Here is a 17,654-nt window from a genome sequence, read left to right on the forward strand (position 1 = left end):
ACCTTCTAGAGCATGGAGCTAACGTTATGACTCACTGGATCATAAAAGAGATCAAATAGCTTCTTGCTAATAACTCTTTCCCTGACCCATTCTCTGGCACATTTGGTCTGTAAACAGAGTTTTAATGGCATCCTTGGACATAATAACATCATTTCTTTACAGCACCTTGATCGCCTAGGCACTCTTAGGTGGTAACCGGGTTTAGGTTTAAACCTCCCTCATTTGCAGGAGCTAATGTTGTTTGGTGTTTTAAGAACTACTTAAGGCCAGGGATTTTGCCTTCTGAAAGGATCGAACCGGCCCCTTTCTGAACACAGCCTTCTGGTAAGTCTGGCCCCGAAGCCACAGCCTTCCCCCACAAACCACCTCCCAGGACCCTGACCTCTGAGATGCCCGATTCCTGCCCAGCCTGGATCTGCAGCTGAACTCCATCCAGCCAGGGTGACCTCGAACTTGGTCTCTCAAAGTTTTGGAATGTCAAATGAGCTCTTGGCGCCACATACGGTTTTATGGGTAAGACGGGATTGCTCATTAACTAACCATCATCGAGAGATGCTCTGAGTTTGGAGACACTAAGAAAACGGCTTGGCGATCGTGGAGCAGAGTAGGAAGAGAATGAGAAGAAAGAGTTGAGGGGCCATTAAAAGAGATCCAAAGTGGCCGCAGAACAGGTTTCCCTCAACTTTTCTCGCTTCTGCACCACACTACGGTTAAGCCAGATCTCAGCACTTATTCCTATTGGCTTTGGGGGTTTGTTTGTTTGCTTGTTGAAATTAACTCACTTTACACACTTTTAAATGCTTGTGATAACTAAGGGGTGACCATAAAAGGTCCACGATCCCTAATCCAACACCCCAGGGCCAGATGGGTTTCAGAACTCAGACATCTCCAGACTACTGAAATGGAGCCCGGTGCCCACACACCCAGGATTAAACACATTCATACTTTTGCAGCTTAATGCTCATGTTAATTTGGGTTTTAAAAAGGCTATCAATAGTCTCATGGCTGGCCGGTTCATTACGGTTATCACATGATTTATGAAAAAATAATCTATTCTCAGAGAATTATGGGTTTTGGAATTTCACAGAAGGAATTAGAAACCCTGTGAAGCAGGGGCAAAGCAGTACGATTACAGCCCAGCCGGCCACATCGAAAGAAATGAGCTGGAGATGAGCAGGTTACAACATTCTAGAACCAACCAGTGCCTCTCTCCTAGATGCACATGGAAATGTGAGAAAGAAAAAGACAGGAACTTGCTCAGGATGGATTCCAATGCTGTTTGATGCCAGGGAGGGGCCTTTTCAGTCATGTCCAAGACTGCCAACAGCACTTACCGCACACAATGGGGCAAGGCCTGTCTATAGGGAAGGTTTAGCAGCACTAGCTAAACATCCTGGTATAAAGGTTCAAACCAAAAGGGCCTTAACAAACCTTCTATTCCAGGGGCCAACAGGCCAGATAGTAAATGAAGCGGTTCCCAACTCTGCCCTTGGAATGCCAAAGCAACCATTGACAATCAGTAAACCAATGGATGTGGCTATGTGCTAATAAAACTTTATTTGCACAAACAAGCTGTGGGCCATAGTTCATGGGACCCTAATCTAAGCCAGCTTTTTTTTTTTTAACATGAGGAAAGAAACCTTGCGAAGGGGTGATTTGCTCAAGGTGAATTGGCGGCTGGGCCAAAAAGGTCTTCCTTTCATGTTGAGAGGCTGGCAGTCTGAAGAAATAGAAGAAGAGAGGAAACCTCAGCTACTGTCTTCAACCCTGGGAATCATTTTGAAGGAAGGATTCTAAGAAGTCACTCTCTACATGTGAACAAGAAGAAATAGGTTTAACGTTAAAGCCAAGAGAGGGGTATGAATAAACATTTAGAAAAACATACTCAGGGCCAAAGAGAAACCACAGGAAAGAGCAGCTGAGCAAATCTGTGAAGACCCTCTCTCTAGATATCTTGAGCAGGAAAACCAAGCAATTGATCAAGCAGGCTAGAATTTTCCTACCCCAAGCAAAGGAGGTCTCAAGCTTCCTTTTGCCTACAGACTAATCAGATCCACTTAGAGAGGAATAAAAACCAGAGAGAATTTAGCCTAAAACACCTCAGTTGCGAGGAAATCATTTCTTCTCTACATCCAATTCAACAAAGAGGGATTGAGCTCCAGTGATGTCCCGGCCACTGTGCAGTCCCCGTGGAAGATGTAAAAATGTATATGACAGGTCTCTCCCCATAAGAAATTCACAGTCAAGGAACAACACGACCAGTTTTCATTCTCAGAGAATAAGGTGTTACAATGATAGAGAAAGACTAGTTATGAAACTTTCTTAAGAGAGAAGACACCCTTTGTAGCTGCCATGTTCGTGGCAAAAAGAAGAGAGACAGACAAAGGAAAGTGGGGGCAATCCAAGGTCACTCTTCAATCAGAGCTACCCGGGCAAACCAGATGTTGGGAGCTTCAAGGGCTTTCCCCAAAGCATGGCCATGTCGACAGTCAAGGGGCCAAATCAAAAGTCCTCACTTAGGGAAGGCAGAGGTGGGCGTTAAGTGGGAGAGCAGGTTGATTTGATTCATATCATAAAACCTCTCTGTCTTCTCTGGAGAAGGAGGCAGAATGTGCCACTGTCTTGAGGGAAAGATGGCAGGTTCATCCAGGAAAGGCAGACAGAGCTAGAAGAAAGGGAACAGAATCCAGGAGGCATGAGAAAGTCTATCCTTGGACAGTGATGGAGTATGGAGGTCAAAAATGAGATCAGGCTTGTGTCCATGCTCCTGGACCTGGGAATTTGGTATCTGTTGGGATGGGAAGTCCAAGGAACAAAGCTAAACTCATTAGGAGAAAAAGAAATCCCAAGAGCAGCCTTGGATGTAGAAGAAAACACTTTAATGTGCACCAATTCACGAGGCATTTGGGTGGCTCAGACAGTTGAGCATCCAACTCTTGATTTCAGTTCAGGTCATGATCCCAGGGTCGTGGGATTAAGACCCACATCAGGCTCGGCACTAAGCATGGAGCCTGCTTAAGATTCTCTCTCTCTCTCTCTCTCTCTCTCTCTCTCTCTCTCTCTCTCTCTCCCCCTTCCTCCCTCCCTCTCTCTCTTTCTCTCTCAAATTAAAAGAAGGAATAGGAAGAAAGATGCACCAATTCATGAAATCCTCCTGACAATCCTGCATGGTCAGCATTACATCCCCACTTTACAGATACAAAAAACAGCGGACCTCAGGGAGGTTGAGAAGTTTGTCCAAGGCACACACTGTGTATCCAAACCATTATCCTGCCCCCAATGCCTGTGACTTTTTTCCTCTTTCAGAACGCACCAACAGAAAGATACACGCATCTTGTGCCTTCATCCTGCGGTGCCACACATGGACAGGAGGGAGGCTGTGATCTGGTCCTGGCTGTAAATGAATCCCACACCTCTTTGGACATCAGATGGTCAACACCTGGTCCCTCATTCTGAGGCCAGGTCTTACCAACAGGTGAGATCCTTGAAAAGAGGACCTAGAGGGGTCCCCTCTTTTATCATGCCAGGAAGAGGAAAAAGAGTCTGTTTCCAGGCTGCTGTGTGCTGCAGTGCCTGGCTGGCATTTGGGAAAAATCAATCCTTCTGGAGGGAAATGAGGCAGGACAGCCAAGTTCCTAGGATTATATCCCTCGCACCTGGGAGCCTTCTGCCAAATGACCCCAGGGAAGAGTCAGTCCAATGAAAGACAGGTTCCTTCTCTAAGTAAAACTTGCTTCTGGAACACCCTGAGTCCCCTGGAGGCTGAGAGAAGCCACTCCTGAGGAGGCAGAAGCAGGCAGAGGAAACCCAACGTAACAAGGTTAATAACAGCTCGCCACCACGGCCCCTTTCATCTGGAGATCTCAAAGTCATTTGCCACCACTCAATTAATTCTCTCAACACCCACTACACCACCAGCCCCCAAAGAAGGTGTCATTATTATTCCTTTATGAGCAAGGCAATTAACAGGTTAGTTGGCTGGTTCAAAGCCACAAAACAGTTGTAAGGTAGAAGCCAAATTTGGTATGATTGCCCTCCTCTAATCACAAGGAGCTGGAGAGAAAAGATTCATTTGTAGGAGGGTTCTGATGACTACTCTTATTCATTCATTTATTCATTCATTCATTCATTATTCATCCATCCATCCATCCACCCATCCATTCATCCATCCATCCATCCATCCATTCACCCATCCATCCATCCATCCATCCATCCATCCATCCATCCATCCACCTATCTACTTCCATTCATTCATTCATCCGTCCATTTACTTACTCATTTCGCAAGCATTAACTGACAGCCTGCTAGGTCCCAGGCACTGTGCTAAGTGCTGAGGATTCAAACCATGACCAAGACAGATAAAGTCCTCGCTACCCATCTGGTGACTCTCCAAGTACTTTTCTTTTCCATTATTAAAGGACTTTGCAGTTTACAAACACATCATCTTTTATAGATTCCGTGACATGGAGAGGGGCTATTCCTATTTCATAGCTGAAGAAAGACTTCACCCCACAGGCCACTTCACAGAACATGGGCTGCATCCAGTGTGCCTGGAGAACTTAGACCATTCGCAGCATCCTTCCTGAGCTGGTCTCCCCAGTTCCAGAGAAAATCCCTACAGTGCCTTGATGGGGTGAAAAGTTCTGCAAATCCTTATCCAGCAGCAGGGCATCTTACCAATGACCTTTGAGTTGGCCAATGAAACAGCTAGACAGATGAAGATACCAGAGTGGACTTACACAGGAGCGTGAAAATAAAATTGCAGTTATACCAGAAAAATAGCAAGTCTGATGAAATGAACCAGGGACGTCAGATGTGTTAAACAGTCAAGTAAGGCTGGAGGCAGACGAAGTTATGGACTGATTCGGAAATTAGTTTTGTTTCCAATTTTGTCTTTTTCTCTGATGGGAGTCAGTAATGATGGTCCCTTTATCTGCAGATGCCTACCACCTTTCCTAGGTGGGCCTATATTCCTCCGTCCTTATTAAAGAACACCAAGACTGGGGCACCTGGGTAGCTCAGTCGATTAAGCGTCTGGCTTCGGCTCAGGTCATGATCTCGCAGTTCATGGATTCAAGCCCCGTGTCAGGCTCTGTGCTGACAGCTAGCTCAGAGCCTGGAGCCTGTCTTCAGATTCTCTATCTCCCTCTTTCTCTCTGACCCTCCCCTGCTCATGCGTGCTCTCTCTCTCTCTCTCCTCTCCCTTTCTCTCTCTCTCTCAAAAATAAATAAAAAATATTTTTTAAAAAACCCACCAAGACTGTAAATGATACAAGAGGCCTCATGTTCACTCCAGCACTGTGTCCCATTTAAAAGCAGGGAAGGCATCTCGTGATGACATTTTAACTGTTCAGCAAACCATGCATCTAAAGAGGGTCATGGCAAACGTCTCCGGTCAGACTGTGAGCTCCTTAGGGAAGTGGCCATGTCTGTCTTATTTAACAAACAGTTTCTTTTTTTTAATATTTTTTAATTTTTTGAATGTTTATTTTTTAGAGAGAGAGAAAAGAGAGACAAAGCATGCATGGGGGAAAGGGCAGAGAGAGGGAGACACAGAATCCGAAGCAGCTCCAAGCTCCTAGCTGTAAGCACAGAGCCTGACGTGGGGTTTGAACCCACAAACCGCAAGAACATGAGCTGAGACGAAATCAGACACTTAACCGACTGAGCCCCCCAGGCGCCCTTAGCAAACAGGTTCTAATACAGTGCCTATCACATGGGTGGAGGCGCGCCACCAATATTTGTTGAATGGAAGTCAAGTCATGCATGCAAAGTCCAAATTCTCTAGGGAGAAAGGAATGAGTCTAGCGTCAGTGTCTTCATTCATTGAAGTAGTAGAGCATCTAAGAAAACTAGCAGGTGTATGCTAACCAACCAACCCCACTCCCCTTCCTTAAGGAATTATAACCAGGAAGGCACTTGGTCCATAAGAGGCAAAAGCAAGCAGATGCAGGGTGGGTGAAAATCGATGGCACTTTTTTTTAAATGTTTATTTATTATTGAGACCGAGAGAAACAGAGCATGAGCAGAGGAGGAGCAAAGAGAGAGGGAGACACAGAATCTGAAGCAGGCTCCAGGCTCTGTGCTGTCAGCACAGAGCCCGACAGAGGGCTCGAACCCACAAACTGTGAGATCATGACCTGAGCCGAAGTCAGACGCTTAACCAATTGAGCCACCCAGGCGTCCCAAATCAATGGCACTTTAGCAGCTCCCTCCACTATAGGGAGAAATATGCTACATGAACTTGAATGGCCCAGCCAGTGGGCCTGTCATTCTTCCGGGTATGCTGGAGACCCCATTCATTTATTGATTTGTTCACCTGTTCATCCATCCATCCAACACTGATACACTCTTACTCTGATACCACTTTTCCTATGTTAATAGGGACAATCCATCTTCTTCCGAGTTTTTTTTTTTAAACCCAAGGCTCATTTCCTACTTTTCTAGAGACTCAGAGCATAGAGCATAGAACTATGGGCTGAAGAGAAACGTGAGCAAATCCTCATGAAGTTTAAAACATACGTCGACAGAGCAACTAAAACGCATTATTTTCTATAGGGGCTAGACAGTTTCATGATAGAAAAATAAATTCGGAAAGATCATCAGCTCCTGGAAAACACTACCAAGGTCACATGACAGAAGTTAACATCAAAAGCAATAACTATATACCATTGATAGGATGTAAAGAGAACTCATCTCTTACATGGCCTTCCTGCCCCAAACGCGAAACCTCAGTCTAATCATGAGAAAATCATTTCGGATTCTCAACTGAGAGATCTTCTCCAAGCCCCGCTTGAGGGAGAGTCTAAGAAATCCCTGTCTAGCACTCCTTTAAACTGATAAGAACAGATACTATGCTTGATCTTAGCCAAAAGACCGAGAAACGATTGACTAGCACTCCCTGAAAACCATCAAGGTCATCCAAAAGAAGGAAAGTGTGGGAAACTGTCAATGAGCCTAGGGGGACGTGAAAACTAAATGTAATGTGCTGCCCCAGAGTGGATCCTGGGACAGAAAATGGGCGTTAGGTAAAATCAGTGAATCTGAATAAAGCATGGACCTCAGTGATGATAATATCGCCATAAGGGTTCATGGACTGCAAGAAAGGTACTATACCAACAGGAGATGTGAGTATTACAAGAAAGCAGGGGTGGAGTATATGGTAACCTTCCATTCACAGCGTTCTGGTCATTTAAAATGACTCTAGGGGTGCCTGGGTGGCTCAGTGGGTTGAGTGTCCAACTCTGGATTTTGGCTCAGATCATGATTTCACAGTCCGTGGGTTGGAGCCGCACATCAGGCTTGCACACTGACCAGCATGGAGCCTGCGTGGGAGTCTCTGTTTGTTTCCCTCTCTCTCTCTGCCCGTCCCCTACTCATGCCCTGTCTCTCTCAAAATAATAAACTTCAAAAAGATAAATAAAATGGGGGCACCTGGGTGGCCCAGGCAGTTAAGCATCTGACTTCAGCTCAGGTCAGGATCTCACCATTCCTGAGTTCTAGCCATGTGTCAGGTTCTGTGCTGACATCTCAGAGCCTGTTTGGGATTCTCACTCTCCCTCTCTCTTTCTGCTCCTCCCCCACTCGTGCGCACTCTCTTCCTCTCTCAAGACGAATAACTTTTAAATAAATAAATCAATAAATAAACTGCTCTAAAACTAAAAGTCTATTTAAACCTAATCATCAGAAATAAATAAATAAACAGAATCATCGGTGTAACTGAACAGTGTAATGAAAAGAGAAGCAGAACGATGAGGTGGAACTTTTATTTTTTTATTTTGTATTTTTGTTTTTGGCTTTTCTCGTCCCTGTCCCACACAGGTTGTGCCTTGCTGAGACTGTGCCGGCACAAGTACATAAACTCTATCCATCGGCCATCTCTTCCGCTCAGAGGCAGCTATTAAATTCACCTGTTACACACTCGCTTGATTTCCGGGCTCGCAGGGACAGCGAAAGACAAGACCGACACCATCCTTTGCACGGGGGCTACACTGCGTTGGAGTGAAGTTGTCTGCGGATCCTCAGCACATCCCATTTCCCCCTCACTTGCAGCCTTCGGCCCCAGCCAAGGGCAGCACATCCGTGGGATTGCGGGGAAGGACAGGCCACCAAGAAACGAGACAACGTTCCCAGGAAAAGCCACGCCGCTCGTCCCCTCTGCTCTTGTGAGTCAAGCCTGGTGTCGGGGCACTGCCTGCCCTGGCCAAGGCTTTCTGAGTCCGAGATCACCGTGGACACCGCCAAGTGGGGAATACAGGGGATCCTAAAGTAGGCATGGCAAATGTCTCCTCCTTAATAACCCTTGGCACTTTCATGGCACCTTTCAGCAGAGGCATCTCAAAGAACTTGTCCAAACATTAATTCATCAGGCCCACAACACCCTGGCTGTTATTAAGCCTATTTAATAGATGAAGAAACAGGCGTGTCAGAAGCCAGTTGAGCTAAGAGTCGGTGACCCCGTGTCCAAGTCAATGGCAGGCTCTGGATGCAACAGAGGTCCACGATAGGGACCTCGGTGCTCTCGGTAATCAGTCCTTTTTGCTTCTGACTTCCTAGCAATCTGGAGAGTGGAATACAGGCCACAGAGGAGCAAAGGGGCTTTAGAGGCGCACTGAGTTGGGTTTGGGGTTTGAGGCTGGGCTGCTCACGTGCTTTGTGGTCACGGGGGAAGCTACAGAACCACTGTGTGCCTCAGTCTCCCTGGGGGGTGTGAAACAAAGATTAGAAATTACCTCCTGGAGCATCGGGGCGGGGTGGGGGACCGTTCGGCCAACTGGGCACAAGAGGATTTCAATGTCTGGGAGCCTCACTTGAGCCTAAAGGGTGCTGCTGAGGGGCCAGGAAACACAGGATTGCTGACACAAGCCCTGCAGGGCAGGGAGCTAAGCGGGAAATAGGAGGAGCTGAGTTAGGGGGTAGTTAGGAGGACATCAGGTAAGTTTTGATCAAGCCTCCAACCGTTGGTAGAGAGGGAGAGTCTGGGAATGATGGTGTCCCACGCAGATTCCGAAGGGTTGTTAGGAGGAGAAGGCACTTGGAGATGAAGAGGTTTTTTATCCTGTACTGATTCTCACACACACACACACACACACACACATACACACACTCTTCTAATGCAAGGATCTCCAGGAGCTAAGAGCACATGGGGAGCCTTTCTCCAGATGGACAAATGGTGGTGCCCAAGGCCTGGTGCCATGTTTCCCATCCGATGGTCTTGGAGGTGCGTGGGGGGTGGGGACACGCTCTCCCTGATCACCGTAGGCAGTGAGCTCTCCCCGCAGGCACAGGCCCTAAACAACAGGCTCCCGCCTCTCTCCAGTCTGGCCCAGCAGCTGAGTGGCCTTCCTGTGGCCATCACAACACCCGCCTCACGCCTCCCTCACCCTGTTTCTGGTGAAGCCTACAGAAGAGGAGTTCCCAGACTTTGAGGAGCACGGAGGGAAGGGAGGAAGGAGGGAGGGAAACACTGTACAGGTTTCAGAAGAGACCACGGTGGGGTCCTCCCTGTCACCAGTGCTCACGGAGATTTCAATATGTGCTTCATTGAATTACACCAAATTCTTAAACGATGCTTCCTTCCTCTGCCAGGAAATCTCCCAGCAAGATCTGGCCCAGATGGGCTGCGGAGGCTGACATCCTGAGGGTGAAAGCAGAAAAGCCAAGTCAAGGCTGGAGGGACGAGCTGAGATCTAGCCGAATGGCAGGGCCGTGGGGACCAGGAAGGAGGGAGCCGGTTAGGAGAAGACTGGAAAGAAGGAGAAGCACATGGAGAGAACCCGGAACTCAGGGTTGTTAGAACAAAACAAGACGATGGGTGCAAGGCCCGCTCGGCATTCATTGGTGCCACATAAATGCTAATCCTCGCTGGCATTGGGGATGCAGCCTGGTGTCCTCTCACCATTCCAGCCTGAGTAAATGCTTAAGGCACGTTCAAAGGGGGTTGAGGATGCGTAGGCAGAGCACACGGGGCTGATGGAGCCATGAAACTAACCCATAATGACACCACAAGGATGGATACGTGTCGCTGGACATAAGTCCAAGCCCACAGAATGCGCAACACCGAGAGCGGACCCAGGCGGACACTACAGACTCTGAGTAATCACGACCTGTCGATGTAGGTTCATCAATTGCAACAAGTGTACCCCTCTGGTGGGGACGTAGATAGTCAGGGAGGCTGTGGTGAGGGAGGGGGGAAGAGCAGGGGATATATGAGAAGTCTCTGGATTTTTCTACTCAATTTCGCTCTGAAACTAAAACTGCTCTAAAATTTAGTTTATTAATTTTCTTCTATTTCTTCATGTTTTTACTTATTGATTTTTGAGAGAGACAGAATATGAGTGGGGGAGGGGCAGAGAGAGAAGGAGACACAGAATCGGAAGCAGGCTCCAGGCTCCAAGCTGTCAGCACAGAGCCTAATGCGGGGCTCAAACCCACAAACTGCGAGATCGTGACCTGAGCCGAAGTCAGACGCTCAACCAACTGAGCCACCCGGGCGCCACTAGTTTATTGATTTTTTAAAAGTGAGGGTTTGACATGGAACAGACAAGATCTGAGTAAGTGAGCTAGATGGGCATTCATTCATTGAGCATTAATTGAAAACCAATCTGTGCCAAGTGTGATGTCAGGTGTGGATGTGCAGAAGGAAACAAATGCCAGGGAGAGCAGGGGACAGCCAGGCACTCACCCATATACACAAATACACTGGCTGGGTCATTTCAAAGAGTGGCAAGTGCGATGGAGGACATAATAGGGCAATGGGGGACAGAATGGTCACCAGGTGGACCATCAGGGTGGCCGGGGAGGGTCTCTGAAGACGTGGCATTGGAGCAGAGACCTAAGTGATGGGAAGGGTATGGAGACGGAGTCCTCAGGCAGTGGGGGAGACAGAGGCAGAAGTCCTAAGACCAGACAACTTTAACCTGAAGGCCAATGACTAACCCTGTGTCCAAACATGGACACAGTGGCTTTCCATAGGGGCAAAGGGTCTAAATGAGCATTGCTTATAGCAGAGATGGGGCGCCGCACACATTCCTTTTTAAATCCTTTAAAGGGGCGCCTGGGTGGCTCAGTCGGTTAAGCCTCCGACTTCAGCACAGGTCAGATCTCACGTTCGTGGGTTTGAGCCCCGCGTCAGGCTCTGTGCTGACAGCTAGCTCAGAGCCTGGAGCCTGCTTCCGGTTCTGTGTCTCCTTCTCTCTCTGCCCGTCCCCGTCTCATGCTCTATCTCTCTCTGTATCAAAAATAAATAAAACATTAAAAAATTTTTTTTAATAAATAAATCCTTTAACAACAAAAACCAAAGCCGGCCCCGTAAGCTGGGTACCACTTCAGACAGGACACTTCGCACCAAAGAGGATGCAGCAATTCTCACTTTCCGAGCAAGATGGTGATGTGGGGGGGCGGGGGCGGGGTTATGTTTGCTTGTTCGCCAGGGAAATGTGAGGTGGGAAGGTGATAAAATATCTAGTTAAGAATGAAAACCGTTGGGGCGCCTGGGTGGCTCAGTCGGTTAAGCGTCCGGCTTCAGCTCAGGTCAGATCTCACGGTTCGTGGGTTCGAGCCCCGCGTCGGGCCCTGTGCTGACAGCTAGCTCAGGGCCTGGAGCCTGCTTCAGATTCTGTATCTCCCTCTCTCTCTGACCCTCCCCTGCTCCAGCTGTCTCTGTCTCTCAAAAAATAAATAAAAAGCATTAAAAAAAAAAAAAAGGAATGAAAACCGCTTTGAGCGCACATTCCGGCTGCACCGCTGTAAGCACATGGCGTGGACCAAGCTAACAAGGAACGCACAGAAATGAGAATGGCTTGGTCTGGGGGTGTTAGGATTTGGGCGATCTTTTTTTTTTTTTCCTTTTTGCAAAAAAAATAAATAAAATGAATGCTGTCACACCGCCTTCCTGAGGCAAAGAGGGAAGACACGTTGAAACACCCTCTGGCAAATCCACATCTCCGGGAGATGTAACTGCAGCTAGCAAGACATTTCACAGCTTGCCTTAATTTCGTTCCATTATTTTATACCCAAAGGACGCATTCGTCATTACCTGGCTACAGAAAGGAATAGGTGTGAAATCCACGCTGATAGCAATACATCACTCCGTATTGAACTTCAAAGCTGAGTTCAAACTGCCTATAAAAATAGTTTTCATACCGGACCTTAATCTCTTTCATACAGTTTTGCACATTTTTTTCTTTTTTTTAAAGCTTTACCATCCCTTGGGTGAGTACCAGGTGACAGTTAAGCATAACATACCCCTAACTCCAAAAAACACCAGCGTTCTCAAAGTGTTAGTTAGTTCCTCGTGAGTCTAAGCCCAAACCGCATCAGGTAATTTTATCAGAACTATTACTAGCAAGGTTCTAATGAATAAAAAAACCCACATTTGCAAAACCACAAAAGGGCTTCTCGCTATCAACGGGTGTGGAACATTTGTCAACTCCCTAAGAGCAGATCAGTATTAGGACAAATTTCTTCCATTTCGGCTGCCTTATCCCTTCCAACTGTACAACAGAGAATCTAGAAAGAGCCTGGTGTGGTTAGGACCTTGATGGCAAAACTCCCTTTTTTGTAAATAATACGCTTTTCTGAGAATCGAGGGGTCCATTTACCCCCAAGCTCTTGGTGTAACTGGCTTTTGTATGCACGAGAGTGAATCACGGAATGCCAGCTTCTGAAACTGAAGACATATTTCATTAAAGGTGGAAGTCAATGTTTCCACAATCAAATGTAGGAACAAGTTGTAAATTACAATCATAACAGTTACAAACACTCATATAGCGCTTAATACGCACCAGGCACTACTTCATGCCCTTTGATATTCATTGATTTAACTTTAAAAAAAATTTTTTATTATTTATTTTTGAGAGAGAGAGACAGCATGAGCAGGGGAGGGGCAGAGAGAGAAGGAGACACAGAATCTGAAGCAGGCTCCAGGCTCTGAGCTAGCTGTCAGCACAGAGCCTGACTCGGGGCTTGAACCCACGAACCATGAGATCATGACCTGAGCCGAAGTCAGACGCTTAACCGACTGAGCCACTCAGGTGCCCCTGATTTAGCTCTTATGACAACCTCTGGAGACAGATACTGCTGTCTTTTTTACAGTTGAGGAAACTGAGGCACACAGAGGCCAAACACCTTGCCCCAAGTCAAACAGCTATGAAATAAAGGAGGTGCCATTCAAACGCATGCAATCAGGCTCATCTCTAATTATTCTTTTTCATTTCCAACCATCATCATTATCCCTGATTCGGCTACTGCCAACATCATGATTGCAGATACTTTGTGATCTGTAGCTCACCATGCAGTGTGTGAGATGAATGACACTTGCTGGTCTGTTCCGTCTACCTCACCAGCTGTGATAGAAACAACCTGAGCGGGAATTACATCTTCATCTCACCAAGAAGAAGAATGACACCCAAAGAGATTCAATGAAGTTGTACTCATGGCTTGGGAGCCTGTATTCACCGCCCCTCATCCATCTCGACATCACATGAGCATGAGCATGAGATCAATTTTATAATTAAGTTATAATGAAATAAATCTCCATGTTCCTGGTTGGATGTGTAGAAAAGAAGTGGGCAGGCATGAAATAAATTACGCTGACTTCAAACTAAGAAACGGAAGGGGCAGGAAAAGGATGCCGTCCCCCAGGGGCGTCCATTTCCAGGTGAGACCCAACATGGCGCTGGTTTTCACATGACAGAGGCCGCGTGCTTACCCTTTAACTGGTCACTGCAAAGGGTCAGGGAAAAAAGGCTGAGAAGGAGGGTTGGAGACAGCCTTTATGAAGTGAGTAATGACCGTGTGGGGTGGGCAACTCCCCCAGGAAGCGGAGAAAGTTGTAACCCTGAGCATATTTGAGGAAGAGGGAGACAGGCACTTATAGGAAATAAATGATGTGTTCTTGGGGCCTGAGACAGGCTTCTATGAATTGCAGAGAAGTCTGCTTTCTGCAGAGGCTGCTCCGATACCTCCGGGGAGGGGCTGGAGCCAAAGAGGCCGGATCAGAGGCAGGCTCCTGTGCCCACCCCCCTAAAAGCACGGTCCTTGGCAGAGAGGTGCCCAAAGTAGTTGGAGTGGCACAAAATCCCCCTTCTCAATCTGCCCTCTTTCTCCAGCATCCTTGTCTGGTGATTTCCCCAGAGATGCGAATCCACTGTGAGTTTCCATCTGTGCCTTTTCTTTATAGTTTTTTCACCTTCTTACCTGCTGTCCCCTCTCCCTGCCTCGCCTGCTCCTGCACCTGCAGTGACCTCTCTCTCTTCCGTGTGACCAGCAGAATCCCATGACTTAGGGAGTCACTGAGTTGCTGCCACATGTAAAAAAAAATAAAAAACAAAAAACAAAAAACCAAACAAACATCCCCTATTTCCCTGGACAGTTGGGTGCCCACTCTTCTATTTTCTGTTGCCACAGCACCTGATATGTCTCTAATATAGAGTTTTTGTGGTCTCACGCTGCATCTGCCCATTGGTCTGTCCCTCCCCAGGAGACAGAAAAATCAGAGACCAATAACCAGGCACTGTGTGATAAGAACACAGACTCCATGGTCGGCTCGCCCACGTGGCCTCAAACAAGTCCCTTAATTTCTCTAGGCCTTGATTGTTCTCATCTATAAAATGAAATAATAGTCCTTACTTTCCACGATGGTTATGAAAATCAAATGAGAGAATGTTATTTTACTTTATTTTGGGGTTTTTTTTTTGAGAGAGAGAGACCAGGGGGAGGGGCAGAGAGAGAGGGAGAGAGAGAATGTTAAGCAGGCTCTGCACTGTCAGCATGCAGCTTGATGTGGGGCTCAAACCCACAAACCATGAGAACATGACCTGAGCCGAAACCAAGAGTCAGACACTCAATCAACTGAGCCCCCCAGGCGTCCAGAGAGGAAGTTATTTTCACAAAGCATTGAGCATGATGCTTAACTGTGATTATCACCACTGTATTCCTAAATCCTCTGTCCAGCCCCAGGACAGGCCCCAGAAAAGAGGACAGAGAGATGTTTTAAAGGCATTGATTTGGGGTTTGATTCTTGGTTCTGCCACTTAGCAGAAGGAAATACTTTGGGGAAAGTTATTTCATCTCTTTATGCCTCAATTTTCTCATCTGTAAAATGGAACCAATATTAGTGCCTTCCTTGAAGGTTGTTATGAAAAATAAATCAGTTGATGTGTGGAATGTGCCTAGGATAGTGCATTTCATATATAAAAGTGCCTTATAAGAGGTTAGCTATTGGATATTATTATGATCTCCAAACATAAAAGTTAAAGTAGAGGGAGAAAGGGCACTCAGAGCTCTAGCTAATCATCTTCCACATCAATTCCAAAAAAAAAAAAACTCTTAAGGATAGAGACATGTTTGAAAAACAAAGTTCAGCAACGGGAATCTTGAAAATTGCTCACACTAGCCCCAGGCTTCCTGCTCTGTTGCTCCTCGGACCCTATCCTGCCTCCGTAGGCCAGACACCCAGTCTCAGAGGAGAAACTTCCATTCCAGTTATGGAGTCCAGTGCAACAATCCAGTAGCACAGGACTCAGTGGAGAAGGCTCATCTCTGTTCCGTGGACCATCAGTTGAATGGAATGGTTCAACTGGAGATAGAGGACTCACTTCCAGGATGACTCATTCACACGGCAAGGCTGTCATGGTGGCCTGGGACGTTGGTTCCCCTCCATACACACCTCTTTGGGGGCCGCTTGTGCTTCCTCGCTCTCTGGCTGCCGGACCCAAGAATGAGTACTCCAAGAGACTCAGGAGGAAGCTGCAAGGTTCTTGTGACATAGCCCTGGAAGTTCTAAAATAGAATTCCAGCACATTCCATTGGCCAAGCAGGTTACTCTTGTCAGGTCAGATTCAAGAAGAGGGCAATTAGACTCCACTTCTCAAAGTTGAGAATAGTTGAAGAAAGAGCAGCCATCATGAATCTACCCTTCATTCTCTGGGTGACTGGGCAAAGCCAGAGACCCCCAAGAGCCCCTGGGGCTCATAAGCAGCCTGCATCTCAACTCTGCCAATACTTGAAAGAATCTCATTTTGATGTTGGTCCCTCGGGAAAGTTCTATTTGTGCAAGCAGTAACCATAGAATCCTAAGGCATGTACGAGAGTGGCAGAAATGGTCAATGAGGTGACCATCCTGAGAAGAAACCAAAGGGAACATGGACATGGAACTGGGGGAGGGAAGGGCTTGGTACTCAGGCTAAAACTGTATCACCCACATTAATGGAACTTTGACAGCAACCAAGGTGAGATAGTAATTGGACATCCGGAGGTATCGCGTATCCCCAGGGATGGTGCAGAACCGCCATATTGTAAATTCCATGTGTATTTTTGAGGATGTTGATAACAATGAAGCTAAAATGTATACTCTTTGCCCTTAGGGATTTGAAAGCTAATGGAAAAGACAGTAACAGTAGACATAAGCGGCTATGAAAGACGGCGTGTTGTTAGGGAAGAGTTTGAGGTCTTGGGTTGAGGCCCTGGTTCAGTGCCTTAGTAGCGCTGTAACCTTGGGGAACGGACCCAGTCTCTGAGCTGCGGAGTCTTTGTTGAAGACTTCAGTGAAAATGATATCTACTCACGTACAGCAATGTGCCTCATTAAGCACAGTGCCTTATTTAAGTAGACACCAAATGCCTCCCTTAACTATATTATAACTAATAAAGCACTGCGGTGCCTAGGTGGCTCAGTTGGCTAAGCATCCAACTTTGGCTCAGGTTATGAGCTTAGGTTTATGAGTCTGAGCCTCGTGTCAGGCTCTGAGCTGACAGCTCGGAGCCTGGAGCCTGCTTCAGATTCCATGTCTCCCTCTCTCTCTGCTCTCCCCTATTTGTGCTCTGTCTCTCTCTGTCTCTCAAAAACAAACAAATGTAAAAAAAAATTATTTAAAAAAATAATAGAGCATCAAAATGATGCAAGGCACACAGCCAGGAGGGCTAAAACACCAAGACGGGCACTGGTAAGAGGGTGTGGTACCTCCATCCTTAGAAAATTCCAGGAAAGATAGGAAACATCGACTCTGGAAAACTTTGAGGACCGCATACACACTGGAGTTCGCAACTCCTGAAAACCAAGTGTCCCTAGACCCCGGGTTACAAATCCCTGTGTAAGCTTCCATTAAAGATAAAGAATGGACCACTGGACCTACCCATGCTCCAGACTAGACTCGGAACCCCGTTTTATACCATCTAGCTCCCTCTTTTCTTGGATGATTATATCATCATTCATGATTTTGTTGATTTCATGCACAACACGCTAGACTCTACACTCTCCCCTGAAGGCAAAGGCCAAGCTCCTCTTACTCCCCACCACCTAGTCCCACCAACCACAGAGAGAGCCCTCAATGCGTGTATCATTTGAATTAATTAAAGGATCACAGGGGGGAGCTTCCAGCTGTGGCTTTGCACACTGTCACCCCAAACATCTGAGCAGAATTAAGAACATGAACTTGATCCCAGGCAGACGTTTCCAGACAGAAGAACACGCAGGCATAAAATCCACAGAGCCAACGCTCCGCTCCCCGGTGTCGCCCCATGGTCCCACGGACTGCACATGTCGTGCACATGGGAACCCCACTGACGTCACTGGGAATTTCACGGATGAAACAAATAAAGACGCAGCAGCAGAAGTCTGTGGCATGAAGCCGTCAAGAAAAGATGCTTCCGGGC

General features: G+C 47.0%; 1 long non-coding RNA gene and 1 pseudogene across 1 annotated transcript in view; both read right to left on the reverse strand.

The window, feature by feature from the left end:
* The window catches only part of LOC115278439, a 110,486-nt gene that overhangs the window by 52,657 nt on the left and 40,175 nt on the right, over nt 1-17,654 (reverse strand). The window lies entirely within an intron of this gene.
* LOC115278601 lies at nt 6,639-6,888 on the reverse strand (annotated as a pseudogene).

Source organism: Suricata suricatta, chromosome 14, assembly GCF_006229205.1.
Source record: "Suricata suricatta isolate VVHF042 chromosome 14, meerkat_22Aug2017_6uvM2_HiC, whole genome shotgun sequence".
NCBI classification, from domain to species: domain Eukaryota; kingdom Metazoa; phylum Chordata; class Mammalia; order Carnivora; family Herpestidae; genus Suricata; species Suricata suricatta.